The 27,339-nt window shown below is 39.6% G+C and overlaps 30 non-coding genes across 30 annotated transcripts; all 30 read right to left on the bottom strand.

Moving 5' to 3' along the window:
* Positions 1-797: 797 nt before the first annotated feature.
* Positions 798-870, bottom strand: trnav-cac (transfer RNA valine (anticodon CAC)). Its single transcript has one exon. It is a non-coding gene; the product is annotated as a tRNA-Val (tRNA).
* Positions 871-993: 123 nt separating this feature from the next.
* trnav-aac (transfer RNA valine (anticodon AAC)) lies at positions 994-1,066 on the bottom strand. Its single transcript has one exon. It is a non-coding gene; the product is annotated as a tRNA-Val (tRNA).
* A 236-nt stretch (positions 1,067-1,302) lies between these two features.
* On the bottom strand, positions 1,303-1,375 carry trnav-cac (transfer RNA valine (anticodon CAC)). Its single transcript has one exon. It is a non-coding gene; the product is annotated as a tRNA-Val (tRNA).
* Positions 1,376-1,503: 128 nt separating this feature from the next.
* On the bottom strand, positions 1,504-1,576 carry trnav-aac (transfer RNA valine (anticodon AAC)). The gene has a single exon. It is a non-coding gene; the product is annotated as a tRNA-Val (tRNA).
* A 236-nt stretch (positions 1,577-1,812) lies between these two features.
* On the bottom strand, positions 1,813-1,885 carry trnav-cac (transfer RNA valine (anticodon CAC)). Its single transcript has one exon. It is a non-coding gene; the product is annotated as a tRNA-Val (tRNA).
* A 128-nt stretch (positions 1,886-2,013) lies between these two features.
* Positions 2,014-2,086, bottom strand: trnav-aac (transfer RNA valine (anticodon AAC)). The gene has a single exon. It is a non-coding gene; the product is annotated as a tRNA-Val (tRNA).
* A 903-nt stretch (positions 2,087-2,989) lies between these two features.
* trnav-cac (transfer RNA valine (anticodon CAC)) lies at positions 2,990-3,062 on the bottom strand. The gene has a single exon. It is a non-coding gene; the product is annotated as a tRNA-Val (tRNA).
* A 432-nt stretch (positions 3,063-3,494) lies between these two features.
* On the bottom strand, positions 3,495-3,567 carry trnav-uac (transfer RNA valine (anticodon UAC)). Its single transcript has one exon. It is a non-coding gene; the product is annotated as a tRNA-Val (tRNA).
* Positions 3,568-4,171: 604 nt separating this feature from the next.
* Positions 4,172-4,244, bottom strand: trnav-cac (transfer RNA valine (anticodon CAC)). Its single transcript has one exon. It is a non-coding gene; the product is annotated as a tRNA-Val (tRNA).
* A 128-nt stretch (positions 4,245-4,372) lies between these two features.
* On the bottom strand, positions 4,373-4,445 carry trnav-aac (transfer RNA valine (anticodon AAC)). The gene has a single exon. It is a non-coding gene; the product is annotated as a tRNA-Val (tRNA).
* Positions 4,446-4,681: 236 nt separating this feature from the next.
* Positions 4,682-4,754, bottom strand: trnav-cac (transfer RNA valine (anticodon CAC)). The gene has a single exon. It is a non-coding gene; the product is annotated as a tRNA-Val (tRNA).
* A 437-nt stretch (positions 4,755-5,191) lies between these two features.
* On the bottom strand, positions 5,192-5,264 carry trnav-uac (transfer RNA valine (anticodon UAC)). The gene has a single exon. It is a non-coding gene; the product is annotated as a tRNA-Val (tRNA).
* Positions 5,265-5,868: 604 nt separating this feature from the next.
* On the bottom strand, positions 5,869-5,941 carry trnav-cac (transfer RNA valine (anticodon CAC)). Its single transcript has one exon. It is a non-coding gene; the product is annotated as a tRNA-Val (tRNA).
* Positions 5,942-6,068: 127 nt separating this feature from the next.
* On the bottom strand, positions 6,069-6,141 carry trnav-aac (transfer RNA valine (anticodon AAC)). The gene has a single exon. It is a non-coding gene; the product is annotated as a tRNA-Val (tRNA).
* Positions 6,142-12,098: 5,957 nt separating this feature from the next.
* On the bottom strand, positions 12,099-12,171 carry trnav-cac (transfer RNA valine (anticodon CAC)). Its single transcript has one exon. It is a non-coding gene; the product is annotated as a tRNA-Val (tRNA).
* Positions 12,172-12,297: 126 nt separating this feature from the next.
* On the bottom strand, positions 12,298-12,370 carry trnav-aac (transfer RNA valine (anticodon AAC)). Its single transcript has one exon. It is a non-coding gene; the product is annotated as a tRNA-Val (tRNA).
* Positions 12,371-13,283: 913 nt separating this feature from the next.
* Positions 13,284-13,356, bottom strand: trnav-cac (transfer RNA valine (anticodon CAC)). Its single transcript has one exon. It is a non-coding gene; the product is annotated as a tRNA-Val (tRNA).
* Positions 13,357-13,482: 126 nt separating this feature from the next.
* Positions 13,483-13,555, bottom strand: trnav-aac (transfer RNA valine (anticodon AAC)). Its single transcript has one exon. It is a non-coding gene; the product is annotated as a tRNA-Val (tRNA).
* A 236-nt stretch (positions 13,556-13,791) lies between these two features.
* Positions 13,792-13,864, bottom strand: trnav-uac (transfer RNA valine (anticodon UAC)). Its single transcript has one exon. It is a non-coding gene; the product is annotated as a tRNA-Val (tRNA).
* Positions 13,865-14,976: 1,112 nt separating this feature from the next.
* trnav-uac (transfer RNA valine (anticodon UAC)) lies at positions 14,977-15,049 on the bottom strand. Its single transcript has one exon. It is a non-coding gene; the product is annotated as a tRNA-Val (tRNA).
* A 5,255-nt stretch (positions 15,050-20,304) lies between these two features.
* Positions 20,305-20,377, bottom strand: trnav-uac (transfer RNA valine (anticodon UAC)). The gene has a single exon. It is a non-coding gene; the product is annotated as a tRNA-Val (tRNA).
* A 604-nt stretch (positions 20,378-20,981) lies between these two features.
* On the bottom strand, positions 20,982-21,054 carry trnav-cac (transfer RNA valine (anticodon CAC)). The gene has a single exon. It is a non-coding gene; the product is annotated as a tRNA-Val (tRNA).
* A 126-nt stretch (positions 21,055-21,180) lies between these two features.
* On the bottom strand, positions 21,181-21,253 carry trnav-aac (transfer RNA valine (anticodon AAC)). Its single transcript has one exon. It is a non-coding gene; the product is annotated as a tRNA-Val (tRNA).
* Positions 21,254-22,676: 1,423 nt separating this feature from the next.
* Positions 22,677-22,749, bottom strand: trnav-uac (transfer RNA valine (anticodon UAC)). Its single transcript has one exon. It is a non-coding gene; the product is annotated as a tRNA-Val (tRNA).
* Positions 22,750-23,352: 603 nt separating this feature from the next.
* On the bottom strand, positions 23,353-23,425 carry trnav-cac (transfer RNA valine (anticodon CAC)). The gene has a single exon. It is a non-coding gene; the product is annotated as a tRNA-Val (tRNA).
* A 435-nt stretch (positions 23,426-23,860) lies between these two features.
* Positions 23,861-23,933, bottom strand: trnav-uac (transfer RNA valine (anticodon UAC)). The gene has a single exon. It is a non-coding gene; the product is annotated as a tRNA-Val (tRNA).
* Positions 23,934-24,538: 605 nt separating this feature from the next.
* trnav-cac (transfer RNA valine (anticodon CAC)) lies at positions 24,539-24,611 on the bottom strand. The gene has a single exon. It is a non-coding gene; the product is annotated as a tRNA-Val (tRNA).
* A 1,304-nt stretch (positions 24,612-25,915) lies between these two features.
* On the bottom strand, positions 25,916-25,988 carry trnav-aac (transfer RNA valine (anticodon AAC)). Its single transcript has one exon. It is a non-coding gene; the product is annotated as a tRNA-Val (tRNA).
* Positions 25,989-26,224: 236 nt separating this feature from the next.
* On the bottom strand, positions 26,225-26,297 carry trnav-uac (transfer RNA valine (anticodon UAC)). The gene has a single exon. It is a non-coding gene; the product is annotated as a tRNA-Val (tRNA).
* A 604-nt stretch (positions 26,298-26,901) lies between these two features.
* trnav-cac (transfer RNA valine (anticodon CAC)) lies at positions 26,902-26,974 on the bottom strand. The gene has a single exon. It is a non-coding gene; the product is annotated as a tRNA-Val (tRNA).
* Between the last annotated feature and the right edge of the window lie 365 nt (positions 26,975-27,339).

Consider the following 27,339-nt stretch of genomic DNA (forward strand, 5'->3'; position numbering starts at 1 on the left):
AGTCTACGCCGAGTTTCCAAATAATTTCCCTTAACTTATCTCGGAATTAAGGCGTTTGCAGCTTGGACCACCTGCCTACCAGACAGCCATTTCACCACAGAAAGAACAAAAGCCCCCACCTGTTTCCGCCCAGTTTCAAGCTGGGGACCTTTCGCGTGTAAGGCGAATGTGATAACCTCTACAGTACGGAAACCTGCAGTCAAGGTTGGATCTGACCTTGTCATCGCACGCTTCTTGGAGCACGAATAAAATTACAGATTGCGTTGTGCTCTTCAGTCTGCAAATAGTTTTTTTTTGAGTGGCAAACCAAGCATTTTTCCAGTTGTCTGAAGGATTGCTCTGTGACCATTACTTTTTTGCTCTTTTTTAGGTTATTTAATATAATTGTTTTTAACGTTATACGAAATATTTTGTCTTTGAGTGCACCATCCATCTGTTCATTGAAAATGCCTGGTTTAAAGTACAGAGTCTGTCGGTGTGGCAGTTACTGCTGCCTAGTGTGGCTTAATAATTGTCTTCACACCTGTGTAAAGAAAGGCCTTCGTGACGTAGAGCTGCTGCCTAACAGAGGGCCACTCTGACAAATATCTTCTTTCGTGTTCCTCAGAAGAAAGCCACGCAGGCTTGAAATGGCACGAGTGTGGGTTAGGTTTAGGTCAAACAGTGACTGCTCTTTCATTTCTGCATCAACTACACCTTTGCTAACTATATTCATGCCTCTTGGCCGCAAAGCTTCGGTAGCGTTGAGTTCCTCCTCAACAGAATGCCAATTGAACCATTGTGAAAAAGAGATTCACTGTTCCCGCCCAGTTTCGAACTGGGGACCTTTCGCGTGTGAGGCTAACGTGATAACCACTACACTACGGAAACCTACCTCACTCAGAAGTCCAACATTTTTAATTGAAGGCTCTGTAAAATGTGCATAAAGGTAATGTCTTCTAAAGCCCACAGTCGGCTAAAAAGGGTTCATACTTTTCATCAAAAGTAAGCAAATGTTTCTGCTCGGTTTTGAACCGAGGACCTTTCGCGTGTTAGGCGATCGTGATGACCACTACACTACAGAAACTCCCCACTTCCACACTAGTTCTCTTTCGCCATAATCTATACAATGATTTGCCCAAACGTAAATAGGCAATCTGCGTAAATCCCACACACAACAGGACTGAGTTCATTCAGCGTGGCAGTCTATGCCGAGTTTCCAAATAATTTCCCTTAACTTACCTCGGAATTAAGGCGTTTGCAGCTTGGACCACCTGCCTACCAGACAGCCATTTCACCAAAGAAAGAACAAAAGCCCCCACCTGTTTCCGCCCAGTTTCGAACTGGGGACCTTTCGCGTGTGAGGAGAACGTGATAACCACTACACTACGGAAACCTACCTACCTCTCTCAAACAGTCCAACATTTTTTATTGAAGGCTCTGTAAAATGTGCATAAAGGTAATGTCTTCTAAAGCCCACAGTCGGCTAAAAAGGGTTCATACTTTTCATCAAAAGGAAGCAGCTATTTCTGCTCGGTTTCGAACCGAGGACCTTTCGCGTGTTAGGCGAACGTGATGACCACTACACTACAGAAACTCCCCACTTCCACACTAGTTCTCTTTCGCCATAATCTATACAATGATTTGCCCAAACGCAAATAGGCAATCTGCGTAAATCCCACACACAACAGGACTGAGTTCATTCGGCGTGGCAGTCTATGCCGAGTTTCCAAATAATTTCCCTTAACTTACCTCGGAATTAAGGCGTTTGCAGCTTGGACCACCTGCCTACCAGACAGCCATTTCACCAAAGAAAGAACAAAAGCCCCCACCTGTTTCCGCCCAGTTTCGAACTGGGGACCTTTCGCGTGTGAGGAGAACGTGATAACCACTACACTACGGAAACCTACCTACCTCTCTCAAACAGTCCAACATTTTTTATTGAAGGCTCTGTAAAATGTGCATAAAGGTAATGTCTTCTAAAGCCCACAGTCGGCTAAAAAGGGTTCATACTTTTCATCAAAAGGAAGCAGCTATTTCTGCTCGGTTTCGAACCGAGGACCTTTCGCGTGTTAGGCGAACGTGATGACCACTACACTACAGAAACTCCCCACTTCCACACTAGTTCTCTTTCGCCATAATCTATACAATGATTTGCCCAAACGCAAATAGGCAATCTGCGTAAATCCCACACACAACAGGACTGAGTTCATTCGGCGTGGCAGTCTATGCCGAGTTTCCAAATAATTTCCCTTAACTTACCTTGGAATTAAGGCGTTTGCAGCTTGGACCACCTGCCTACCAGACAGCCATTTCACCACAGAAAGAACAAAAGCCCCCACCTGTTTCCGCCCAGTTTCGAGCTGGGGACCTTTCGCGTGTAAGGAGAATGGGATAACCTCTACACTACGGAAACCTGCAGTCAAGGTTGGATCTGACCTTTTCATCGCACGCTTCTTGGAGCACGTATAAAATTACAGATTGCGTTGTGCTCTTCAGTCTGCAAATAGCTTTTTTTTTAGTGGCAAACCAAGCATTTTTCCAGTTGTCTGAAGGATTTCTCTGTGACCATTACTTTTTTAGGTTATTTAATTTAATTGTTTTTAACGTTATACGAAATATTTTGTCTTTGAGTGCACCATCCATCTGTTCATTGAAACTGCCTGGTTTAAAGTACAGAGTCTGTCGGTGTGGCAGTTACTGCTGCCTAGTGTGGCTTAATAATTGTCTTCACACCTGTGTAAAGAAAGGCCTTCGTGACGTAGAGCTGCTGCCTAACAGAGGGCCACTCTGACAAATATCTTCTTTCGTGTTCCTCAGAAGAAAGCCACGCAGGCTTGAAATGGCACGAGTGTGGGTTAGGTTTAGGTCAAACAGTGACTGCTCTTTCATTTCTGCATCAACTACACCTTTGCTGACTATATTCATGCCTCTTGGCCGCAAAGCTTCGGTAGCATTGAGTTCCTCCTCAACAGAATGCCAATTGAACCATTGTGAAAAAGAGATTCACTGTTCCCGCCCAGTTTCGAACTGGGGACCTTTCGCGTGTGAGGCCAACGTGATAACCACTACACTACGGAAACCTACCTACCTCTCCAAACAGTCCAACATTTTTAATTGAAGGCTCTGTAAAATGTGCATAAAGGTAATGTCTTCTAAAGCCCACAGTCGGCTAAAAAGGGTTCATACTTTTCATCAAAAGGAAGCAGCTGTTTCTGCTCGGTTTCGAACCAAGGACCCGTGTTAGGCGAACATGATGACCACTACACTACAGAAACTCCCTACTTCCACAGTAGTTCTCTTTCGCCATAATCTATACAATGATGTGCCGAAAACGCAAATAGGCAATCTGTGTAAATCCCACACACAACAGGACAGAGTTCATTCGGCGTGGCAGTCTACGCCGAGTTTCCAAATAATTTCCCTTAACTTATCTCGGAATTAAGGCGTTTGCAGCTTGGACCACCTGCCTACCAGACAGCCATTTCACCACAGAAAGAACAAAAGCCCCCACCTGTTTCCGCCCAGTTTCAAGCTGGGGACCTTTCGCGTGTAAGGCGAATGTGATAACCTCTACACTACGGAAACCTGCAGTCAAGGTTGGATCTGACCTTTTCATCGCACGCTTCTTGGAGCACGAATAAAATTACAGATTGCGTTGTGCTCTTCAGTCTGCAAATAGTTTTTTTTTGAGTGGCAAACCAAGCATTTTTCCAGTTGTCTGAAGGATTGCTCTGTGATCATTACTTTTTTGCTCTTTTTTAGGTTATTTAATATAATTGTTTTTAACGTTATACGAAATATTTTGTCTTAGAGTGCACCATCCATCTGTTCATTGAATATGCCTGGTTTAAAGTACAGAGTCTGTCGGTGTGGCAGTTACTGCTGCCTAGTGTGGCTTAATAATTGTCTTCACACCTGTGTAAAGGAAGGCCTTCATGACGTACAGCTGCTGCCTAACAGAGGGCCACTCTGACAAATATCTTCTTTCGTGTTCCTCAGAAGAAAGCCACGCAGGCTTGAAATGGCACGAGTGTGGGTTAGGTTTAGGTCAAACAGTGACTGCTCTTTCATTTCTGCATCAACTACACCTTTGCTAACTATATTCATGCCTCTTGGCCGCAAAGCTTCGGTAGCGTTGAGTTCCTCCTCAACAGAATGCCAATTGAACCATTGTGAAAAAGAGATTCACTGTTCCCGCCCAGTTTCGAACTGGGGACCTTTCGCGTGTGAGGCAAACGTGATAACCACTACACTACGGAAACCTACCTACCTCCCTCAAACAGTGCAACATTTTTAATTGAAGGCTCTGTAAAATGTGCATAAAGGTAATGTCTTCTAAAGCCCACAGTCGGCTAAAATGGGTTCATACTTTTCATCAAAAGGAAGCAGCTGTTTCTGCTCGGTTTCAAACCGAGGATCTTTCGCGTGTTAGGCGAACGTGATGACCACTACACTACAGAAACTCCCCACTTCCACACTAGTTCTCTTTCGCCATAATCTATACAATGATGTGCCCAAACGCAAATAGGCAATCTGCGTAAATCCCACACACAACAGGACAGAGTTCATTCGGCGTGGCAGTCTATGCCGAGTTTCCAAATAATTTCCCTTAACTTACCTCGGAATTAAGGCGTTTGCAGCTTGGACCACCTAACTACCAGACAGCCATTTCACCAAAGAAAGAACAAAAGCCCCCACCTGTTTCCGCCCAGTTTCGAACTGGGGACCTTTCGCGTGTGAGGAGAACGTGATAACCACTACACTACGGAAACCTACCTACCTCACTCAAACAGTCCAACATTTTTTATTGAAGGCTCTGTAAAATGTGCATAAAGGTAATGTCTTCTAAAGCCCACTGTCGGCTAAAAAGGGTTCATACTTTTCATCAAAAGGAAGCAGCTGTTTCTGCTCAGTTTCGAACCGAGGACCTTTCGCGTGTTAGGCGAACGTGATGATCACTACACTACAGAAACTCCCCACTTCCACACTAGTTCTTTTTCGCCATAATCTATACAATGATGAGCCCAAACGCAAATAGGCAATCTGCGTAAATCCCACACACAACAGGACAGAGTTCATTCGGCGTGGCAGTCTATGCCGAGTTTCCAAATAATTTCCCTTAACTTACCTTGGAATTAAGGCGTTTGCAGCTTGGACCACCTGCCTACCAGACAGCCATTTCACCACAGAAAGAACAAAAGCCCCCACCTGTTTCCGCCCAGTTTCGAGCTGGGGAACTTTCGCGTGTAAGGCGAATGTGATAACCTCTACACTACGGAAACCCGCAGTCAAGGTTGGATCTGACCTTTTCATCGCACGCTTCTTGGAGCACGTATAAAATTACAGATTGCGTTGTGCTCTTCAGTCTGCAAATAGCTTTTTTTTTAGTGGCAAACCTGGCATTTTTCCAGTTGTCTGAAGGATTTCTCTGTGACCATTACTTTTTTGCTCTTTTTTAGGTTATTTAATTTAATTGTTTTTAACGTTATACGAAATATTTTGTCTTTGAGTGCACCATCCATCTGTTCATTGAAACTGCCTGGTTTAAAGTACAGAGTCTGTCGGTGTGGCAGTTACTGCTGCCTAGTGTGGCTTAATAATTGTCTTCACACCTGTGTAAAGAAAGACCTTCGTGACGTAGAGCTGCTGCCTAACAGAGGGCCACTCTGACAAATATCTTCTTTCGTGTTCCTCAGAAGAAAGCCACGCAGGCTTGAAATGGCACGAGTGTGGGTTAGGTTTAGGTCAAACAGTGACTGCTCTTTCATTTCTGCATCAACTACACCTTTGCTGACTATATTCATGCCTCTTGGCCGCAAAGCTTCGGTAGCATTGAGTTCCTCCTCAACAGAATGCCAATTGAACCATTGTGAAAAAGAGATTCACTGTTCCCGCCCAGTTTCGAACTGGGGACCTTTCGCGTGTGAGGCGAACGTGATAACCAATACACTACGGAAACCTACCTACCTCTCCAAACAGTCCAACATTTTTAATTGAAGGCTCTGTAAAATGTGCATAAAGGTAATGTCTTCTAAAGCCCACAGTCGGCTAAAAAGGGTTCATACTTTTCATCAAAAGGAAGCAGCTGTTTCTGCTCGGTTTCGAAACGAGGACCTTTCGCGTGTTAGGCGAATGTGATGACCACTACACTACAGAAACTCCCCACTTCCACACTAGTTCTCTTTCGCCATAATCTATACAATGATGTGCCCAAACGCAAATATGCAATCTGCGTAATTCCCAGGAGAGATTCACTGGGAGGTTCCCGCCCAGTTTCGAACTGGGGACCTTTCGCGTGTGAGGCGAACTTGATAACCACTACACTACGGAAACCTACCTCCCTCAAACAGTCCAACATTTTTAATTGAAGTCTCTGTAAAATGTGCATAAAGGTAATGTCTTCTAAAGCCCACAGTCGGCTAAAAAGGGTTCATACTTTTCATCAAAAGGAAGCAGCTGTTTCTGCTCGGTTTCGAACCGAAGACCTTTCGCGCGGGAGCCGAAAATAGTTAAGCTTAACTTCTCTTAACTTTTCCCATTCATTCTCTATGGTAGTGCTTAACACTACGGATGCAATATATTTGTGGCCACACGTAGATTTCCTGGCGCTGTTTCGCTTCTTCCGTGGCGGGGAATTCAAACAGCAGATACTCATCTGTCAATCATTCGCTCTGAAGGAGAGGAGACGCGTTTTACGATCGGAGATTTCTTCACGAAATTGTTTTGTTTGAACAACATACGCTGCCAAACTCCCAACAAGCAGGTAAAGTGAATTATGTGTTTCTTTTAAAAAAACTAAACCAAAAAAAAAACTTACAATTAATTACTTATTATATTATCATATAATCATACTTATGTGATTAATTATAGCAACTGTTTTGAATGTTATGTGATTTTCAAGACTTTAGTGCAAATATATAAATATATATATATATATATATATATATATATATAATTGTCAACATGTACTGTGTGGTACAATTTCAAAATAACTATTTCCTATATATATATATATATATATATATATATATAAAAATTGTCAACATTTACTGTGTGGTACAACTTAAAATAACTATTTCCTATGTTAAATTAACTTTATTCCTGTGATGCAAAGCTGAATTCTTCAGCATCATTTATACTCTTTAGTGTGTCATATGATCCAGAAATCATTATTTATATGATTATTTGCTCACAAAACATTTCTTATTGTAATCAATGTTGATATTATCATTGTCACTACAATGATGAAAGCACATTATTTTCGGAAGGTTGACGTGATGCTGAAGACTGGAGTAATAATTCAGAAAATTCAGCTTTTCATAACAGGAATAAATTACAATGATTAGAAAATATATTCAAATATAAAAAAAAAAAAAAAAAATTGTAAAAATAAAGACACACACACACACACACACACACACACACATACATACATATATATATATATATATATATATATATATATATATAATGAATTATAAAGTACATTTGATATATTTAATTTGAATCTATATTTCAGGAATGTTAAGATGATGCATGCTGTGTCAAGACCCATCCACCCGTCTCACTCCACCATAACATCACACCAGACACTGAAGGGAAGGGTTTCTTCCGGATGCAGGTAAATAAATAATTCATACAGGCACTTATGTGTGTAAACTGTCTGTCTCATATGTGCACACAACACCAAGACATTATATTTTAATAAAGTAATGCTGTTAATCTTCTGTAGAACACCACACCATCTGCCATAACTGCGTCCCTCGTTCAGCTCACACTGGACCCCTCAGAACGGCTGGTCTTCGTGTTGGACCATAGATGGACAGATCTGTTGAGAACTGCCTCTCTTGAACATCTCTTGGCAACGCAACATAGGAGCAAGGATCTTCTTAAACAGGTCGAAGGCTTGTTTTATTTTCTGTGTCTTCCACAAATTGTATTATTATTAATATTATTGTAGCTGTTGTTGTTTAGTCTACAATTTTAAATTATTTAATTGATTTCCATTTGTTAAATAAAACATCAGAAGTATTGGCCTTGTTTACACTGTACTTTAGTGTGTTAATTAATTGTATTGACTTGCTTTATTTTATCTTGCTCAGTTTTGTAAACACTAAATGTTAGTAACGGCTATTATTAAACTCCGTAAATAAATATTTTATTTAAAATACTCTTACCAGTCAAATGTTTTTCAGCAGTAAGATTTTTAATGTTTTTTGAGAATTTCTTCTGCTCACCAAGCCTGCCTTTATTTTATCCAAAGTACAACAAAAACTGTAGCATTTTAAATATTCTTACTATTTTAAATCAGCTGCTTTCTATTTCAATTCAATTCAATTCAATTCAAGTTTATTTGTATAGCGCTTTTTACAATACAAATTGTTACAAAGCAACTTTACAGAAAATTATGTTTCTACAATATTTAGTAGTAGCTTATAAGTGGTGACTGTCAGTTTGTGCACGTATGACAGGATTTGTAGAAAAATTCATACAAGACGTAGTCAGCCAGACGATGAACATTATTAATTTTATTAATAATTAATAATTATTATATGATGCAGTCACACATGTAGCAATATTTGTTAGTTCTGTTGTTGATTCAGGGTCAGCATCATCTGAGGTCCTCTGAGGTTCAGCATCATCTCTTCTCAGGTGTTCTGGATCCAGACTGGAGCTTGTGTAAATCCTAGTTACCACGGGATGTAAATCCAGCAGAAACAGAGACACATATAGAGACATCATTAGCATAGCTGCTGTTCCAACAGAGTAAAATTAATTAGTTTAACCCAAGCTAAAGAATAAGAATGCACATTTGATCAGATACAACTACACTCACAATTTAAGAGATACATTATTCGAATGCTTGGCGAAAGAGATGTGTTTTTAATCTAGATTTAAACAGAGAGAGTGTGTCTGAACCCCGAACATTATCAGGAAGGCTATATATTTGAATATATACTGTAATTTATTTCTGTGATGCACAGCTGTATTTTCAGCATCATTCATCCAGTCTTCAGTGTCACACGATCTTCAGAAATCAGAATAATATGATGATTTACTGCTCAAGAAAAAATTATTATTATTATTATTACTGTTGTTGTTATGTTATGTTGAAAACAGCCGAGTACAATCTTTTCAGTTTCTTACATGAATAGAAAGTTCAGAAGAACAGCATTTATCTGATATATATATATATATATTTTTTTTTTTTTTTTTACATTTTCATCATCAACATTTTTCATCTTTATCATCACTTTTAATCAATTTAAATCATCCTTGCTAAAAAAAAGGCATTAATTTCTGTCATTTCTTTCCCCCCAAAAGAATGGTACAATCTATATTGTTAAGAAAGCTTTTTATTTCAAATAAATGCAGATCTTTGGATCTTTCTATTTAAAGAATCCCTGGGGGGTTTAAAATATAGATAATAATAATAATAATAATATTTTTTCTTGATCAGTAAATCATTATTCTGATTTCTGAAGATCATGTGACACTGAAGACTGGAGAAATGATGCTGAAAATACAGCGGAGCATCACAGAAATAAAATACATTTTACTATATGTTCAAATAGAAAGCAGTTATTTTAACTAGTAAAAATATTTCAACAATATTATTGCTTTTACTGTATTTTGGACCAAATAAAGGCAGGCTTGGTGAGAATTAAAAATCTTACTGTTCAAAAACATTTAAGTGGTAGTGTAATATATTTTTTTTCTGTGTTCTCCACAACTTTAGATTTTATTATTGTTGTTGTTGTTGAATCTATACATTTAAATATTTTCATGTATTTCAATTTGTTAATTAAAATACTATAAGTATGTGGCCTTGTTTGAACTGTATTGAACTGTGTGTTAAGTTTTATTGATTAAAAAATGTATACATTTTGTTGATTTTCTTTTAAATTGATATTACATTTTATTTACTTGCTCAGATATGTAAACACTGAATGTTAATAACTGTTACCATTAAACATACATAATTATTTAATATAAAACATATTTGTATTGTTTTTTCTGTTCTCCACATCTTTATTTTTATTATATCTGTTGCTGTTGTTTAATAACCTATGATTATTTTATGTATATTTATTTAATTATTATATATTTTTGTTATTTTTTCTTTTAATTTTTATAAGTATATTACTTTACTATAAATAAAATGAAAAACTTACTTTTTTGTGAGTTTTAGTTATATTTCATATATATGGGTTTTCTGTACAGTTATACACATATAAATAGACGTATCTTTATAAATAAAGGCCTGAAACATTATCAAAGTGTTCTTTTTAATTATTCACATTTTTCTATATTAAAAATAACTATTCCCTATTATAATGTATATGTTTCTTAAGATCTTTGCACATTTTGTACACCATACAAAAGAACAATTATTACAAGATTTATTTTTATCTTTGTTCACAAAAATCATCTATTATATGTTAATCGTACTTAAAGTGTATCTAGATGAAAAAACGAATACAAACTCATTTTATGGTATTTGTGGCCGAGACGGGATTCGAACCTCTAATTCTGTGTATTTTTTTCGTCCCGCCTCCCTGGAATTTCCTTCGTTGCTATTGGCTAGTTAGCGCTCTACACCTATCCGCGACTGGCCTTCGCGTGTGAGGCGAACGTGATAACCACTACACTACGGAAACCTACCTACCTACCTCTAAAACAGTCCAACATTTTTAATTGAAGTCTCTGTAAAATGTGCATAAAGGTAATGTCTTCTAAAGCCCATTTTTCCAGTTGTCTGAAGGATTGCTCTGTGACCATTACTTTTTTGCTCTTTTTTAGGTTATTTAATTTAATTGTTTTTAACATTATACGAAATATTTTGTCTTTGAGTGCACCATCCATCTGTTCATTGAAACTGCCTGGTTTAAAGTACAGAGTCTGTCGGTGTGGCAGTTACTGCTGCCTAGTGTGGCTTAATAATTGTCTTCACACCTGTGTAAAGAAAGGCCTTCGTGACGTAGAGCTGCTGCCTAACAGAGGGCCACTCTGACAAATATCTTCTTTCGTGTTCCTCAGAAGAAAGCCACGCAGGCTTGAAATGGCACGAGTGTGGGTTAGGTTTAGGTCAAACAGTGACTGGTCTTTCATTTCTGCATCAACTACACCTTTGCTGACTATATTCATGCCTCTTGGCCGCAAAGCTTCGTTAGCGTTGAGTTCTTCCTCAACAGAATGCCAATTGAACCATTGTGAAAAAGAGATTCACTGTTCCCGCCCAGTTTCGAACTGGGGACCTTTCGCCTGTGCGGCGAACGTGATAACCACTACACTACGGAAACCTACCTACCTCTAAAACAGTCCAACATTTTTAATTGAAGTCTCTGTAAAATGTGCATAAAGGTAATGTCTTCTAAAGCCCACAGTCGGCTAAAAAGGGTTCATACTTTTCATCAAAAGGTAGCAGCTGTTTCTGCTCGGTTCCGCCCAGTTTCGAGCTGGGGACCTTTCGCGTGTAAGGCGAATGTGATAACCTCTACACTACGGAAACCTGCAGTCAAGGTTGTATCTGACATTTTCATCGCATGCTTCTTGGAGCACGAATAAAATTACAGATTGCGTTGTGCTCTTCAGTCTGCAAATAGCTTTTTTTTGAGTGGCAAACCAAGCATTTTTCCAGTTGTTTGAAGGATTGCTCTGTGACCATTACTTTTTTGCTCTTTTTTAGGTTATTTAATTTAATTGTTTTTAACATTATACGAAATATTTTGTCTTTGAGTGCACCATCCATCTGTTCATTGAAACTGCCTGGTTTAAAGTACAGAGTCTGTCGGTGTGGCAGTTACTGCTGCCTAGTGTGGCTTAATAATTGTCTTCACACCTGTGTAAAGAAAGGCCTTCGTGACGTAGAGCTGCTGCCTAACAGAGGGCCACTCTGACAAATATCTTCTTTCGTGTTCCTCAGAAGAAAGCCACGCAGGCTTGAAATGGCACGAGTGTGGGTTAGGTTTAGGTCAAACAGTGACTGCTCTTTCATTTCTGCATCAACTACACCTTTGCTGACTATATTCATGCCTCTTGGCCGCAAAGCTTCGGTAGCATTGAGTTCCTCCTCAACAGAATGCCAATTGAACCATTGTGAAAAAGAGATTCACTGTTCCCGCCCAGTTTCGAACTGGGGACCTTTCGCGTGTGAGGCGAACGTGATAACCACTACACTACGGAAACCTACCTACCGCTAAAACAGTCCAACATTTTTAATTGAAGTCTCTGTAAAATGTGCATAAAGGTAATGTCTTCTAAAGCCCACAGTCGGCTAAAAAGGGTTCATACTTTTCATCAAAAGGAAGCAGCTGTTTCTGCTCGGTTTCGAACCGAGGACTTTTCGCGTGTTAGGCGAACGTGATGACCACTATACTACAGAAACTCCCTACTTCCACAGTAGTTCTCTTTCGCCATAATCTATACAATGATGTGCCCAAACGCAAATAGGCAATCTGCGTAAATCCCACACACAACAGGACAGAGTTCATTCGGCGTGGCAGTCTACGCCGAGTTTCCAAATAATTTCCCTTAACTTACCTCGGAATTAAGGCGTTTGCAGCTTGGACCACCTGCCTACCAGACAGCCATTTCACCACAGAAAGAAAAAAAGCCCCCACCTGTTTCCGCCCAGTTTCGAGCTGGGGACCTTTCGCGTGTAAGGCGAAGGTGATAACTTCTACACTACGGAAACCTGCAGTCAAGGTTGTATCTGACCTTTTCATCGCACGCTTCTTGGAGCACGAATAAAATTACAGATTGCGTTGTGCTCTTCAGTCTGCAAATAGCTTTTTTTTGAGTTGCAAACCAAGCATTTTTCCAGTTGTTTGAACGATTGCTCTGTGACCATTACTTTTTTGCTCTTTTTTAGGTTATTTAATTTAATTGTTTTTAACATTATACGAAATATTTTGTCTTTGAGTGCACCATCCATCTGTTCATTGAAACTGCCTGGTTTAAAGTACAGAGTCTGTCGGTGTGGCAGTTACTGCTGCCTAGTGTGGCTTAATAATTGTCTTCACACCTGTGTAAAGAAAGGCCTTCGTGACGTAGAGCTGCTGCCTAACAGAGGGCCACTCTGACAAATATCTTCGTTCGTGTTCCTCAGAAGAAAGCCACGCAGGCTTGAAATGGCACGAGTGTGGGTTAGGTTTAGGTCAAACAGTGACTGCTCTTTCATTTCTGCATCAACTACACCTTTGCTGACTATATTCATGCCTCTTGGCCGCAAAGCTTCGGTAGCGTTGAGTTCCTCCTCAAAAGAATGCCAATTGAACCATTGTGAAAAAGAGATTCACTGTTCCCGCCCAGTTTCAAACTGGGGACCTTTCGCGTGTGAGGCGAACGTGATAACCACTACACTACGGAAACCTACCTACCTCTAAAACAGTCCAACATTTTTAATTGAAGTCTCTGTAAAATGTGCATAAAGGTAATGTCTTCTAAAGCCCACAGTCGGCTAAAAAGGGTTCATACTTTTCATCAAAAGGTAGCAGCTGTTTCTGCTCGGTTTCGAACCGAGGACCTTTCGTGTGTTAGGCGAACGTGATGACCACTACACTACAGAAACTCCCCACTTCTACACTAGTTCTCTTTCGCCATAATCTATACAATGATGTGCCCAAAAGCAAATAGGCAATCTGTGTAAATCCCACACACAACAGGACAGAGTTCATTCGGCTTGGCAGTCTACACCGAGTTTCCAAATAATTTCCTTTAACTTACCTCGGAATTAAAGCGTTTGCAGCTTGGACCACCTGCCTACCAGACAGCCATTTCACCACAGAAAGAAAAAAAGCCCCCACCTGTTTCCGCCCAGTTTCGAGCTGGGGACCTTTCGCGTGTAAGGCGAATGTGATAACCTCTACACTACGGAAACCTGCAGTGAAGGTTGTATCTGACCTTTTCATCGCACGCTTCTTGGAGCACGAATAAAATTACAGATTGCGTTGTGCTCTTCAGTCTGCAAATAGCTTTTTTTTGAGTGGCAAACCAAGCATTTTTCCAGTTGTTTGAAGGATTGCTCTGTGACCATTACTTTTTTGCTCTTTTTTAGGTTATTTAATTTAATTGTTTTTAACATTATACGAAATATTTTGTCTTTGAGTGCACCATCCATCTGTTCATTGAAACTGCCTGGTTTAAAGTACAGAGTCTGTCGGTGTGGCAGTTACTGCTGCCTAGTGTGGCTCAATAATTGTCTTCACACCTGTGTAAAGAAAGGCCTTCGTGACGTAGAGCTGCTGCCTAACAGAGGGCCACTCTGACAAATATCTTCTTTCGTGTTCCTCAGAAGAAAGCCACGCAGGCTTGAAATGGCACGAGTGTGGGTTAGGTTTAGGTCAAACAGTGACTGCTCTTTCATTTCTGCATCAACTACACCTTTGCTGACTATATTCATGCCTCTTGGCCGCAAAGCTTCGGTAGCATTGGGTTCCTCCTCAACAGAATGCCAATTGAACCATTGTGAAAAAGAGATTCACTGTTCCCACCCAGTTTCGAACTGGGGACCTTTCGTGTGTGAGGCGAACGTGATAACCACTACACTACGGAAACCTACCTACCGCTAAAACAGTCCAACATTTTTAATTGAAGTCTCTGTAAAATGTGCATAAAGGTAATGTCTTCTAAAGCCCACAGTCGGCTAAAAAGGGTTCATACTTTTCATCAAAAGGAAGCAGCTGATTCTGCTCGGTTTTGAACCAAGGACCTTTCCCGTCTTAGGCGAACGTGATGACCACTACACTACAGAAACTCCCCACTTCCACACTAGTTCTCTTTCGCCATAATCTATACAATGATGTGCCCAAAAGCAAATAGGCAATCTGTGTAAATCCCACACACAACAGGACAGAGTTCATTCGGCGTGGCAGTCTACGCCGAGTTTCCAAATAATTTCCCTTAACTTACCTCGGAATTAAGGCGTTTGCAGCTTGGACCACCTGCCTACCAGACAGCCATTTCACCACAGAAAGAAAAAAAGCCCCCACCTGTTTCCGCCCAGTTTCGAGCTGGGGACCTTTCGCGTGTAAGGCGAATGTGATAACCTCTACACTACGGAAACCTGCAGTCAAGGTTGTATCTGACATTTTCATCACACGCTTCGTGGAGCACGAATAAAATTACAGATTGCGTTGTGCTCTTCAGTCTGCAAATAGCTTTTTTTTGAGTGGCAAACCAAGCATTTTTCCAGTTGTTTGAAGGATTGCTCTGTGACCATTACTTTTTTGCTCTTTTTTAGGTTATTTAATTTAATTGTTTTTAACATTATACGAAATATTTTGTCTTTGAGTGCACCATCCATCTGTTCATTGAAACTGCCTGGTTTAAAGTACAGAGTCTGTCGGTGTGGCAGTTACTGCTGCCTAGTGTGGCTTAATAATTGTCTTCACACCTGTGTAAAGAAAGGCCTTCGTGACGTAGAGCTGCTGCCTAACAGAGGGCCACTCTGACAAATATCTTCTTTCGTGTTCCTCAGAAGAAAGCCACGCAGGCTTGAAATGGCACGAGTGTGGGTTAGGTTTAGGTCAAACAGTGACTGCTTTTTCATTTCTGCATCAACTACACCTTTGCTGACTATATTCATGCCTCTTGGCCACAAAGCTTCGGTAGCGTTGAGTTCCTCCTCAACAGAATGCCAATTGAACCATTGTGAAAAAGAGATTCACTGTTCCCGCCCAGTTTCGAACTGGGGACCTTTTCGCGCGGCAGCCGAAAATAGTTAAGCTTAACTTCTCTTAACTTTTCCCATTCATTCTCTATGGTAGTGCTTAACACTACGGATGCAATATATTTGTGGCCACACGTAGATTTCCTGGCGCTGTTTCGCTTCTTCCGTGGCGGGGAATTCAAACAGCAGATACTCATCTGTCAATCATTCGCTCTGAAGGAGAGGAGACGCGTTTTACGATCGGAGATTTCTTCACGAAATTGTTTTGTTTGAACAACATACGCTGCCAAACTCCCAACAAGCAGGTAAAGTGAATTATGTGTTTCTTTTAAAAAAACTAAACCAAAAAAAAAACTTACAATTAATTACTTATTATATTATCATATAATCATACTTATGTGATTAATTATAGCAACTGTTTTGAATGTTATGTGATTTTCAAGACTTTAGTGCAAATATATAAATATATATATATATATATATATATATATATATATATATATATAATTGTCAACATGTACTGTGTGGTACAATTTCAAAATAACTATTTCCTATATATATATATATATATATATATATATATATATATATAAAAATTGTCAACATTTACTGTGTGGTACAACTTAAAATAACTATTTCCTATGTTAAATTAACTTTATTCCTGTGATGCAAAGCTGAATTCTTCAGCATCATTTATACTCTTCAGTGTGTCATATGATCCAGAAATCATTATTTATATGATTATTTGCTCACAAAACATTTCTTATTGTAATCAATGTTGATATTATCATTGTCACTACAATGATGAAAGCACATTATTTTCGGAAGGTTGACGTGATGCTGAAGACTGGAGTAATAATTCAGAAAATTCAGCTTTTCATAACAGGAATAAATTACAATGATTAGAAAATATATTCAAATATAAAAAAATAAAAAAAAAATTGTAAAAATAAAGACACACACACACACACACACACACACACACATACATACATATATATATATATATATATATAATGAATTATAAAATACATTTGATATATTTAATTTGAATCTATATTTCAGGAATGTTAAGATGATGCATGCTGTGTCAAGACCCATCCACCCGTCTCACTCCACCATAACATCACACCAGACACTGAAGGGAAGGGTTTCTTCCGGATGCAGGTAAATAAATAATTCATACAGGCACTTATGTGTGTAAACTGTCTGTCTCATATGTGCACACAACACCAAGACATTATATTTTAATAAAGTAATGCTGTTAATCTTCTGTAGAACACCACACCATCTGCCATAACTGCGTCCCTCGTTCAGCTCACACTGGACCCCTCAGAACGGCTGGTCTTCGTGTTGGACCATAGATGGACAGATCTGTTGAGAACTGCCTCTCTTGAACATCTCTTGGCAACGCAACATAGGAGCAAGGATCTTCTTAAACAGGTCGAAGGCTTGTTTTATTTTCTGTGTCTTCCACAAATTGTATTATTATTAATATTATTGTAGCTGTTGTTGTTTAGTCTACAATTTTAAATTATTTAATTGATTTCCATTTGTTAAATAAAACATCAGAAGTATTGGCCTTGTTTACACTGTACTTTAGTGTGTTAATTAATTGTATTGACTTGCTTTATTTTATCTTGCTCAGTTTTGTAAACACTAAATGTTAGTAACGGCTATTATTAAACTCCGTAAATAAATATTTTATTTAAAATACTCTTACCAGTCAAATGTTTTTCAGCAGTAAGATTTTTAATGTTTTTTGAGAATTTCTTCTGCTCACCAAGCCTGCCTTTATTTTATCCAAAGTACAGCAAAAACTGTAGCATTTTAAATATTCTTACTATTTTAAATCAGCTGCTTTCTATTTCAATTCAATTCAATTCAAGTTTATTTGTATAGCGCTTTTTACAATACAAATTGTTACAAAGCAACTTTACAGAAAATTATGTTTCTACAATATTTAGTAGTAGCTTATAAGTGGTGACTGTCAGTTTGTGCACGTATGACAGGATTTGTAGAAAGATTCATACAAGACGTAGTCAGCCAGACGATGAACATTATTAATTTTATTAATAATTAATAATTATTATATGATGCAGTCACACATGTAGCAATATTTGTTAGTTCTGTTGTTGATTCAGGGTCAGCATCATCTGAGGTCCTCTGAGGGTCAGCATCATCTCTTCTCAGGTGTTCTGGATCCAGACTGGAGCTTGTGTAAATCCTAGTTACCACGGGATGTAAATCCAGCAGAAACAGAGACACATATAGAGACATCATTAGCATAGCTGCTGTTCCAACAGAGTAAAATTAATTAGTTTAACCCAAGCTAAAGAATAAGAATGCACATTTGATCAGATACAACTACACTCACAATTTAAGAGATACATTATTCGAATGCTTGGCGAAAGAGATGTGTTTTTAATCTAGATTTAAACAGAGAGAGTGTGTCTGAACCCCGAACATTATCAGGAAGGCTATATATTTGAATATATATTGTAATTTATTTCTGTGATGCTCCGCTGTATTTTCAGCATCATTCATCCAGTCTTCAGTGTCACACGATCTTCAGAAATCAGAATAATATGATGATTTACTGCTCAAGAAAAAATTATTATTATTATTATTACTGTTGTTGTTATGTTATGTTGAAAACAGCCGAGTACAATCTTTTCAGTTTCTTACATGAATAGAAAGTTCAGAAGAACAGCATTTATCTGATATATATATATATATATATATATATATATATATTTTTTTTTTTTTACATTTTCATCATCAACATTTTTCATCTTTATCATCACTTTTAATCAATTTAAATCATCCTTGCTAAAAAAAAGGCATTAATTTCTGTCATTTCTTTCCCCCCAAAAGAATGGTACAATCTATATTGTTAAGAAAGCTTTTTATTTCAAATAAATGCAGATCTTTGGATCTTTCTATTTAAAGAATCCCTGGGGGGTTTAAAATATTGATAATAATAATAATAATAATATTTTTTCTTGATCAGTAAATCATTATTCTGATTTCTGAAGATCATGTGACACTGAAGACTGGAGAAATGATGCTGAAAATACAGCGGAGCATCACAGAAATAAAATACATTTTACTATATGTTCAAATCGAAAGCAGTTATTTTAACTAGTAAAAATATTTCAACAATATTATTGCTTTTACTGTATTTTGGACCAAATAAAGGCAGGCTTGGTGAGAATTAAAAATCTTACTGTTCAAAAACATTTAAGTGGTAGTGTAATATATTTTTTTTCTGTGATCTCCACAACTTTAGATTTTATTATTGTTGTTGTTGTTGAATCTATACATTTAAATATTTTCATGTATTTCAATTTGTTAATTAAAATACTATAAGTATGTGGCCTTGTTTGAACTGTATTGAACTGTGTGTTAAGTTTTATTGATTAAAAAATGTATACATTTTGTTGATTTTCTTTTAAATTGATATTACATTTTATTTACTTGCTCAGATATGTAAACACTGAATGTTAATAACTGTTACCATTAAACATACATAATTATTTAATATAAAACATATTTGTATTGTTTTTTCTGTTCTCCACATCTTTATTTTTATTATATCTGTTGCTGTTGTTTAATAACCTATGATTATTTTATGTATATTTATTTAATTATTATATATTTTTGTTATTTTTTCTTTTAATTTTTATAAGTATATTACTTTACTATAAATAAAATGAAAAACTTACTTTTTTGTGAGTTTTAGTTATATTTCATATATATGGGTTTTCTGTACAGTTATACACATATAAATAGACGTATCTTTATAAATAAAGGCCTGAAACATTATCAAAGTGTTCTTTTTAATTATTCACATTTTTCTATATTAAAAATAACTATTCCCTATTATAATGTATATGTTTCTTAAGATCTTTGCACATTTTGTACACCATACAAAAGAACAATTATTACAAGATTTATTTTTATCTTTGTTCACAAAGTTCATCTATTATATGTTAATCGTACTTAAAGTGTATCTAGATGAAAAAACGAATACAAACTCATTTTATGGTATTTGTGGCCGAGACGGGATTCGAACCTCTAATTCTGTGTATTTTTTTCGTCCCGCCTCCCTGGAATTTCCTTCGTTGCTATTGGCTAGTTAGCGCTCTACACCTATCCGCGACTGGCCTTCGCGTGTGAGGCGAACGTGATAACCACTACACTACGGAAACCTACCTACCGCTAAAACAGTCCAACATTTTTAATTGAAGTCTCTGTAAAATGTGCATAAAGGTAATGTCTTCTAAAGCCCACAGTCGGCTAAAAAGGGTTCATACTTTTCATCAAAAGGAAGCAGCTGATTCTGCTCGGTTTTGAACCAAGGACCTTTCCCGTCTTAGGCGAACGTGATGACCACTACACTACAGAAACTCCCCACTTCCACACTAGTTCTCTTTCGCCATAATCTATACAATGATGTGCCCAAAAGCAAATAGGCAATCTGTGTAAATCCCACACACAACAGGACAGAGTTCATTCGGCGTGGCAGTCTACGCCGAGTTTCCAAATAATTTCCCTTAACTTACCTCGGAATTAAGGCGTTTGCAGCTTGGACCACCTGCCTACCAGACAGCCATTTCACCACAGAAAGAAAAAAAGCCCCCACCTGTTTCCGCCCAGTTTCGAGCTGGGGACCTTTCGCGTGTAAGGCGAATGTGATAACCTCTACACTACGGAAACCTGCAGTCAAGGTTGTATCTGACATTTTCATCGCACGCTTCTTGGAGCACGAATAAAATTACAGATTGCGTTGTGCTCTTCAGTCTGCAAATAGCTTTTTTTTGAGTGGCAAACCAAGCATTTTTCCAGTTGTTTGAAGGATTGCTCTGTGACCATTACTTTTTTGCTCTTTTTTAGGTTATTTAATTTAATTGTTTTTAACATTATACGAAATATTTTGTCTTTGAGTGCACCATCCATCTGTTCATTGAAACTGCCTGGTTTAAAGTACAGAGTCTGTCGGTGTGGCAGTTACTGCTGCCTAGTGTGGCTTAATAATTGTCTTCACACCTGTGTAAAGAAAGGCCTTCGTGACGTAGAGCTGCTGCCTAACAGAGGGCCACTCTGACAAATATCTTCGTTCGTGTTCCTCAGAAGAAAGCCACGCAGGCTTGAAATGGCACGAGTGTGGGTTAGGTTTAGGTCAAACAGTGACTGCTCTTTCATTTCTGCATCAACTACACCTTTGCTGACTATATTCATGCCTCTTGGCCGCAAAGCTTCGGTAGCATTGGGTTCCTCCTCAACAGAATGCCAATTGAACCATTGTGAAAAAGAGATTCACTGTTCCCGCCCAGTTTCGAACTGGGGACCTTTCGCGTGTGAGGCGAACGTGATAACCACTACACAACGGAAACCTACCTACCGCTAAAACAGTCCAACATTTTTAATTGAAGTCTCTGTAAAATGTGCATAAAGGTAATGTCTTCTAAAGCCCACAGTCGGCTAAAAAGGGTTCATACTTTTCATCAAAAGGAAGCAGCTGTTTCTGCTCGGTTTCGAACCGAGGACTTTTCGCGTGTTAGGCGAACGTGATGACCACTATACTACAGAAACTCCCTACTTCCACAGTAGTTCTCTTTCGCCATAATCTATACAATGATGTGCCCAAACGCAAATAGGCAATCTGCGTAAATCCCACACACAACAGGACAGAGTTCATTCGGCGTGGCAGTCTACGCCGAGTTTCCAAATAATTTCCCTTAACTTACCTCGGAATTAAGGCGTTTGCAGCTTGGACCACCTGCCTACCAGACAGCCATTTCACCACAGAAAGAAAAAAAGCCCCCACCTGTTTCCGCCCAGTTTCGAGCTGGGGACCTTTCGCGTGTAAGGCGAAGGTGATAACTTCTACACTACGGAAACCTGCAGTCAAGGTTGTATCTGACCTTTTCATCGCACGCTTCTTGGAGCACGAATAAAATTACAGATTGCGTTGTGCTCTTCAGTCTGCAAATAGCTTTTTTTTGAGTGGCAAACCAAGCATTTTTCCAGTTGTTTGAACGATTGCTCTGTGACCATTACTTTTTTGCTCTTTTTTAGGTTATTTAATTTAATTGTTTTTAACATTATACGAAATATTTTGTCTTTGAGTGCACCATCCATCTGTTCATTGAAACTGCCTGGTTTAAAGTACAGAGTCTGTCGGTGTGGCAGTTACTGCTGCCTAGTGTGGCTTAATAATTGTCTTCACACCTGTGTAAAGAAAGGCCTTCGTGACGTAGAGCTGCTGCCTAACAGAGGGCCACTCTGACAAATATCTTCGTTCGTGTTCCTCAGAAGAAAGCCACGCAGGCTTGAAATGGCACGAGTGTGGGTTAGGTTTAGGTCAAACAGTGACTGCTCTTTCATTTCTGCATCAACTACACCTTTGCTGACTATATTCATGCCTCTTGGCCGCAAAGCTTCGGTAGCGTTGAGTTCCTCCTCAAAAGAATGCCAATTGAACCATTGTGAAAAAGAGATTCACTGTTCCCGCCCAGTTTCAAACTGGGGACCTTTTGCTTGTGAGGCGAACGTGATAACCACTACACTACGGAAGCCTACCTACCTCCCTCAAACAGTCCAACATTTTTAATTGAAGGCTCTGTAAAATGTGCATAAAGGTAATGTCTTCTAAAGCCCAGAGTCGGCTAAAAAGGGTTCATACTTTTCATCAAAAGGAAGCAGCTGTTTCTGCTCGGTTTTGAACCTAGGACCTTTCGAGTGTTAGGCGAACGTGATGACCACTACACTACAGAAACTCCCCACTTCCACACTAGTTCTCTTTCGCCATAATCTATACAATGATGTGCCCAAACGCAAATAGGCAATCTGCGTAAATCCCACACACAACAGGACAGAGTTCATTCGGCGTGGCAGTCTATGCCGAGTTTCCAAATAATTTCCCTTAACTTACCTTGGAATTAAGGCGTTTGCAGCTTGGGCCACCTGCCTACCAGACAGCCATTTCACCACAGAAAGAACAAAAGCCCCCACCTGTTTCCGCCCAGTTTCGAACTGGGGACCTTTCGCGTGTAAGGCGAATGTGATAACCTCTACACTACGGAAACCTGCAGTCAAGGTTGGATCTTACCTTTTCATCGCACGCTTCTTGGAGCACGAATAAAATTACAGATTGCGTTGTGCTCTTCAGTCTGCAAATAGCTTTTTTTTTAGTGGCAAACCAAGCATTTTTCCAGTTGTCTGAAGGATTGCTCTGTGACCATTACTTTTTGCTCTTTTTTAGGTTATTTAATTTAATTGTTTTTAACGTTATACGAAATATTTTGTCTTTGAGTGCACCATCCATCTGTTCATTGAAACTGCCTGGTTTAAAGTACAGAGTCTGTCGGTGTGGCAGTTACTGCTGCCTAGTGTGGCTTAATAATTGTCTTCACACCTGTGTAAAGAAAGGCCTTCGTGACGTAGAGCTGCTGCCTAACAGAGGGCCACTCTGACAAATATCTTCTTTCGTGTTCCTCAGAAGAAAGCCACGCAGGCTTGAAATGGCACGAGTGTGGGTTAGGTTTAGGTCAAACAGTGATTGCTCTTTCATTTCTGCATCAACTACACCTTTGCTGACTATATTCATGCCTCTTGGCCGCAAAGCTTCGTTAGCGTTGAGTTCTTCCTCAACAGAATGCCAATTGAACCATTGTGAAAAAGAGATTCACTGTTCCCGCCCAGTTTCGAACTGGGGACCTTTCGCGTGTGAGGCGAACGTGATAACCACTACACTACGGAAACCTACCTACCGCTAAAACAGTCCAACATTTTTAATTGAAGTCTCTGTAAAATGTGCATAAAGGTAATGTCTTCTAAAGCCCACAGTCGGCTAAAAAGGGTTCATACTTTTCATCAAAAGGAAGCAGGTGATTCTGCTCGGTTTTGAACCAAGGACCTTTCCCGTGTTAGGCGAACGTGATGACCACTACACTACAGAAACTCCCCACTTCCACACTAGTTCTCTTTCGCCATAATCTATACAATGATGTGCCCAAAAGCAAATAGGCAATCTGTGTAAATCCCACACACAACAGGACAGAGTTCATTCGGCGTGGCAGTCTACGCCGAGTTTCCAAATAATTTCCCTTAACTTACCTCGGAATTAAGGCGTTTGCAGCTTGGACCACCTGCCTACCAGACAGCCATTTCACCACAGAAAGAAAAAAAGCCCCCACCTGTTTCCGCCCAGTTTCGAGCTGGGGACCTTTCACGTGTAAGGCGAATGTGATAACCTCTACACTACGGAAACCTGCAGTCAAGGTTGTATCTGACATTTTCATTGCACGCTTCTTGGAGCACGAATAAAATTACAGATTGCGTTGTGCTCTTCAGTCTGCAAATAGCTTTTTTTTTGAGTGGCAAACCAAGCATTTTTCCAGTTGTTTGAAGGATTGCTCTGTGACCATTACTTTTTTGCTCTTTTTTAGGTTATTTAATTTAATTGTTTTTAACATTATACGAAATATTTTGTCTTTGAGTGCACCATCCATCTGTTCATTGAAACTGCCTGGTTTAAAGTACAGAGTCTGTCGGTGTGGCAGTTACTGCTGCCTAGTGTGGCTTAATAATTGTCTTCACACCTGTGTAAAGAAAGGCCTTCGTGACGTAGAGCTGCTGCCTAACAGAGGGCCACTCTGACAAATATCTTCTTTCGTGTTCCTCAGAAGAAAGCCATGCAGGCTTGAAATGGCACGAGTGTGGGTTAGGTTTAGGTCAAACAGTGACTGCTCTTTCATTTCTGCATCAACTACACCTTTGCTGACTATATTCATGCCTCTTGGCCGCAAAGCTTCGGTAGCGTTGAGTTCCTCCTCAACAGAATGCCAATTGAACCATTGTGAAAAAGAGATTCACTGTTCCCGCCCAGTTTCGAACTGGGGACCTTTCGCGTGTGAGGCGAACGTGATAACCACTACACTACGGAAACCTACCTACCTACCTCTTCAAACAGTCCAACATTTTTAATTGAAGGCTCTGTAAAATGTGCATAAAGGTAATGTCTTCTAAAGCCCACAGTCGGCTAAAAAGGGTTCATACTTTTCATCAAAAGGAAGCAACTGTTTCTGCTCGGTTTCTAACCGAGGACCTTTCGCGTGTTAGGCGAACTTGATGACCACTACACTACAGAAACTCCCTACTTCCACACTAGTTCTCTTTCGCCATAATCTATACAATGATGTGCCCAAACGCAAATAGGCAATCTGCGTAAATCCCACACACAACAGGACAGAGTTCATTCAGCGTGGCAGTCTACGCCGAGTTTCCAAATAATTTCCCTTAACTTACCTCGGAATTAAGGCGTTTGCAGCTTGGACCACCTGCCTACCAGACAGCCATTTCACCACAGAAAGAACAAAAGCCCCCTCCTGTTTCCGCCCAGTTTCGAGCTGGGGACCTTTCGCGTGTAAGGCAAATGTGATAACCTCTAAACTACAGAAACCTGCAGTCAAGGTTGGAACTGACCTTTTCATCGCACGCTTCTTGGAGCACGAATAAAATTACAGATTGCGTTGTGCTCTTCAGTCTGCAAATAGCTTTTTTTAGAGTGGCAAACCAAGCATTTTTCCAGTTGTCTGAAGGATTGCTCTGTGACCATTACTTTTTTAGGTTATTTAATTTAATTGTTTTTAACGTTATACGAAATATTTTGTCTTTGAGTGCACCATCCATCTGTTCATTGAAACTGCCTGGTTTAAAGTACAGAGTCTGTCGGTGTGGCAGTTACTGCTGCCTAGTGTGGCTTAATAATTGTCTTCACACCTGTGTAAAGAAAGGCCTTCGTGACGTAGAGCTGCTGCCTAACAGAGGGCCACTCTGACAAATATCTTCTTTCGTGTTCCTCAGAAGAAAGCCACGCAGGCTTGAAATGGCACGAGTGTGGGTTAGGTTTAGGTCAAACAGTGACTGCTCTTTCATTTCTGCATCAACTACACCTTTGCTGACTATATTCATGCCTCTTGGCCGCAAAGCTTCGGTAGCGTTGAGTTCCTCCTCAACAGAATGCCAATTGAACCATTGTGAAAAAGAGATTCACTGTTCCCACCCTGTTTCGAACTGGGGACCTTTCGCGTGTGAGGCGAATGTGATAACCACTACACTACGGAAACCTACCTCCCTCAAACAGTCCAACATTTTTAATTGAAGGCTCTGTAAAATGTGCATAAAGGTAATGTCTTCTAAAGCCCACAGTCGGCTAAAAAGGGTTCATACTTTTCATCAAAAGGAAGCGGCTGTTTCTGCTCGGTTTCGAACCGAGGACCTTTCGCGTGTTAGGCGAACGTGATGACCACTACACTACAGAAACTCCCCACTTCCACACTAGTTCTCTTTCGCCATAATCTATACAATGATGTGCCCAAACGCAAATAGGCAATCTGCGTAAATCCCACACACAACAGGACAGAGTTCATTCGGCGTGGCAGTCTATGCCGAGTTTCCAAATAATTTCCATTAACTTACCTTGGAATTAAGGCGTTTGCAGCTTGGGCCACCTGCCTACCAGACAGCCATTTCACCACAGAAAGAACAAAAGCCCCCACCTGTTTCCGCCCAGTTTCGAGCTGGGGACCTTTCGCGTGTAAGGCGAATGTGATAACCTCTACACTACGGAAACCTGCAGTCAAGGTTGGATCTGACCTTTTCATCGCACGCTTCTTGGAGCACGAATAAAATTACAGATTGCGTTGTGCTCTTCAGTCTGCAAATAGCTTTTTTTTGAGTGGCAAGCCAAGCATTTTTCCAGTTGTTTGAAGGATTGCTCTGTGACCATTACTTTTTTGCTCTTTTTTAGGTTATTTAATTTAATTGTTTTTAACATTATACGAAATATTTTGTCTTTGAGTGCACCATCCATCTGTTCATTGAAACTGCCTGGTTTAAGGTACAGAGTCTGTCGGTGTGGCAGTTACTGCTGCCTAGTGTGGCTCAATAATTGTCTTCACACCTGTGTAAAGAAAGGCCTTCGTGACGTAGAGCTGCTGCCTAACAGAGGGCCACTCTGACAAATATCTTCTTTCGTGTTCCTCAGAAGAAAGCCACGCAGGCTTGAAATGGCACGAGTGTGGGTTAGGTTTAGGTCAAACAGTGACTGCTCTTTCATTTCTGCATCAACTACACCTTTGCTGACTATATTCATGCCTCTTGGCCGCAAAGCTTCGGTAGCATTGGGTTCCTCCTCAACAGAATGCCAATTGAACCATTGTGAAAAAGAGATTTACTGTTCCCGCCCAGTTTCGAACTGGGGACCTTTCGCGTGTGAGGCGAACGTGATAACCACTACACTACGGAAACCTACCTACCGCTAAAACAGTCCAACATTTTTAATTGAAGTCTCTGTAAAATGTGCATAAAGGTAATGTCTTCTAAAGCCCACAGTCGGCTAAAAAAGGTTCATACTTTTCATCAAAAGGAAGCAGCTGATTCTGCTCGGTTTTGAACCAAGGACCTTTCCCGTGTTAGGCGAACGTGATGACCACTACACTACAGAAACTCCCCACTTCCACGCTAGTTCTCTTTCGCCATAATCTATACAATGATGTGCCCAAAAGCAAATAGGCAATCTGTGTAAATCCCACACACAACAGGACAGAGTTCATTCGGCGTGGCAGTCTACGCCGAGTTTCCAAATAATTTCCCTTAACTTACCTCGGAATTAA

This window comes from Carassius carassius, chromosome 22, assembly GCF_963082965.1.
Source record: "Carassius carassius chromosome 22, fCarCar2.1, whole genome shotgun sequence".
Taxonomy (NCBI): domain Eukaryota; kingdom Metazoa; phylum Chordata; class Actinopteri; order Cypriniformes; family Cyprinidae; genus Carassius; species Carassius carassius.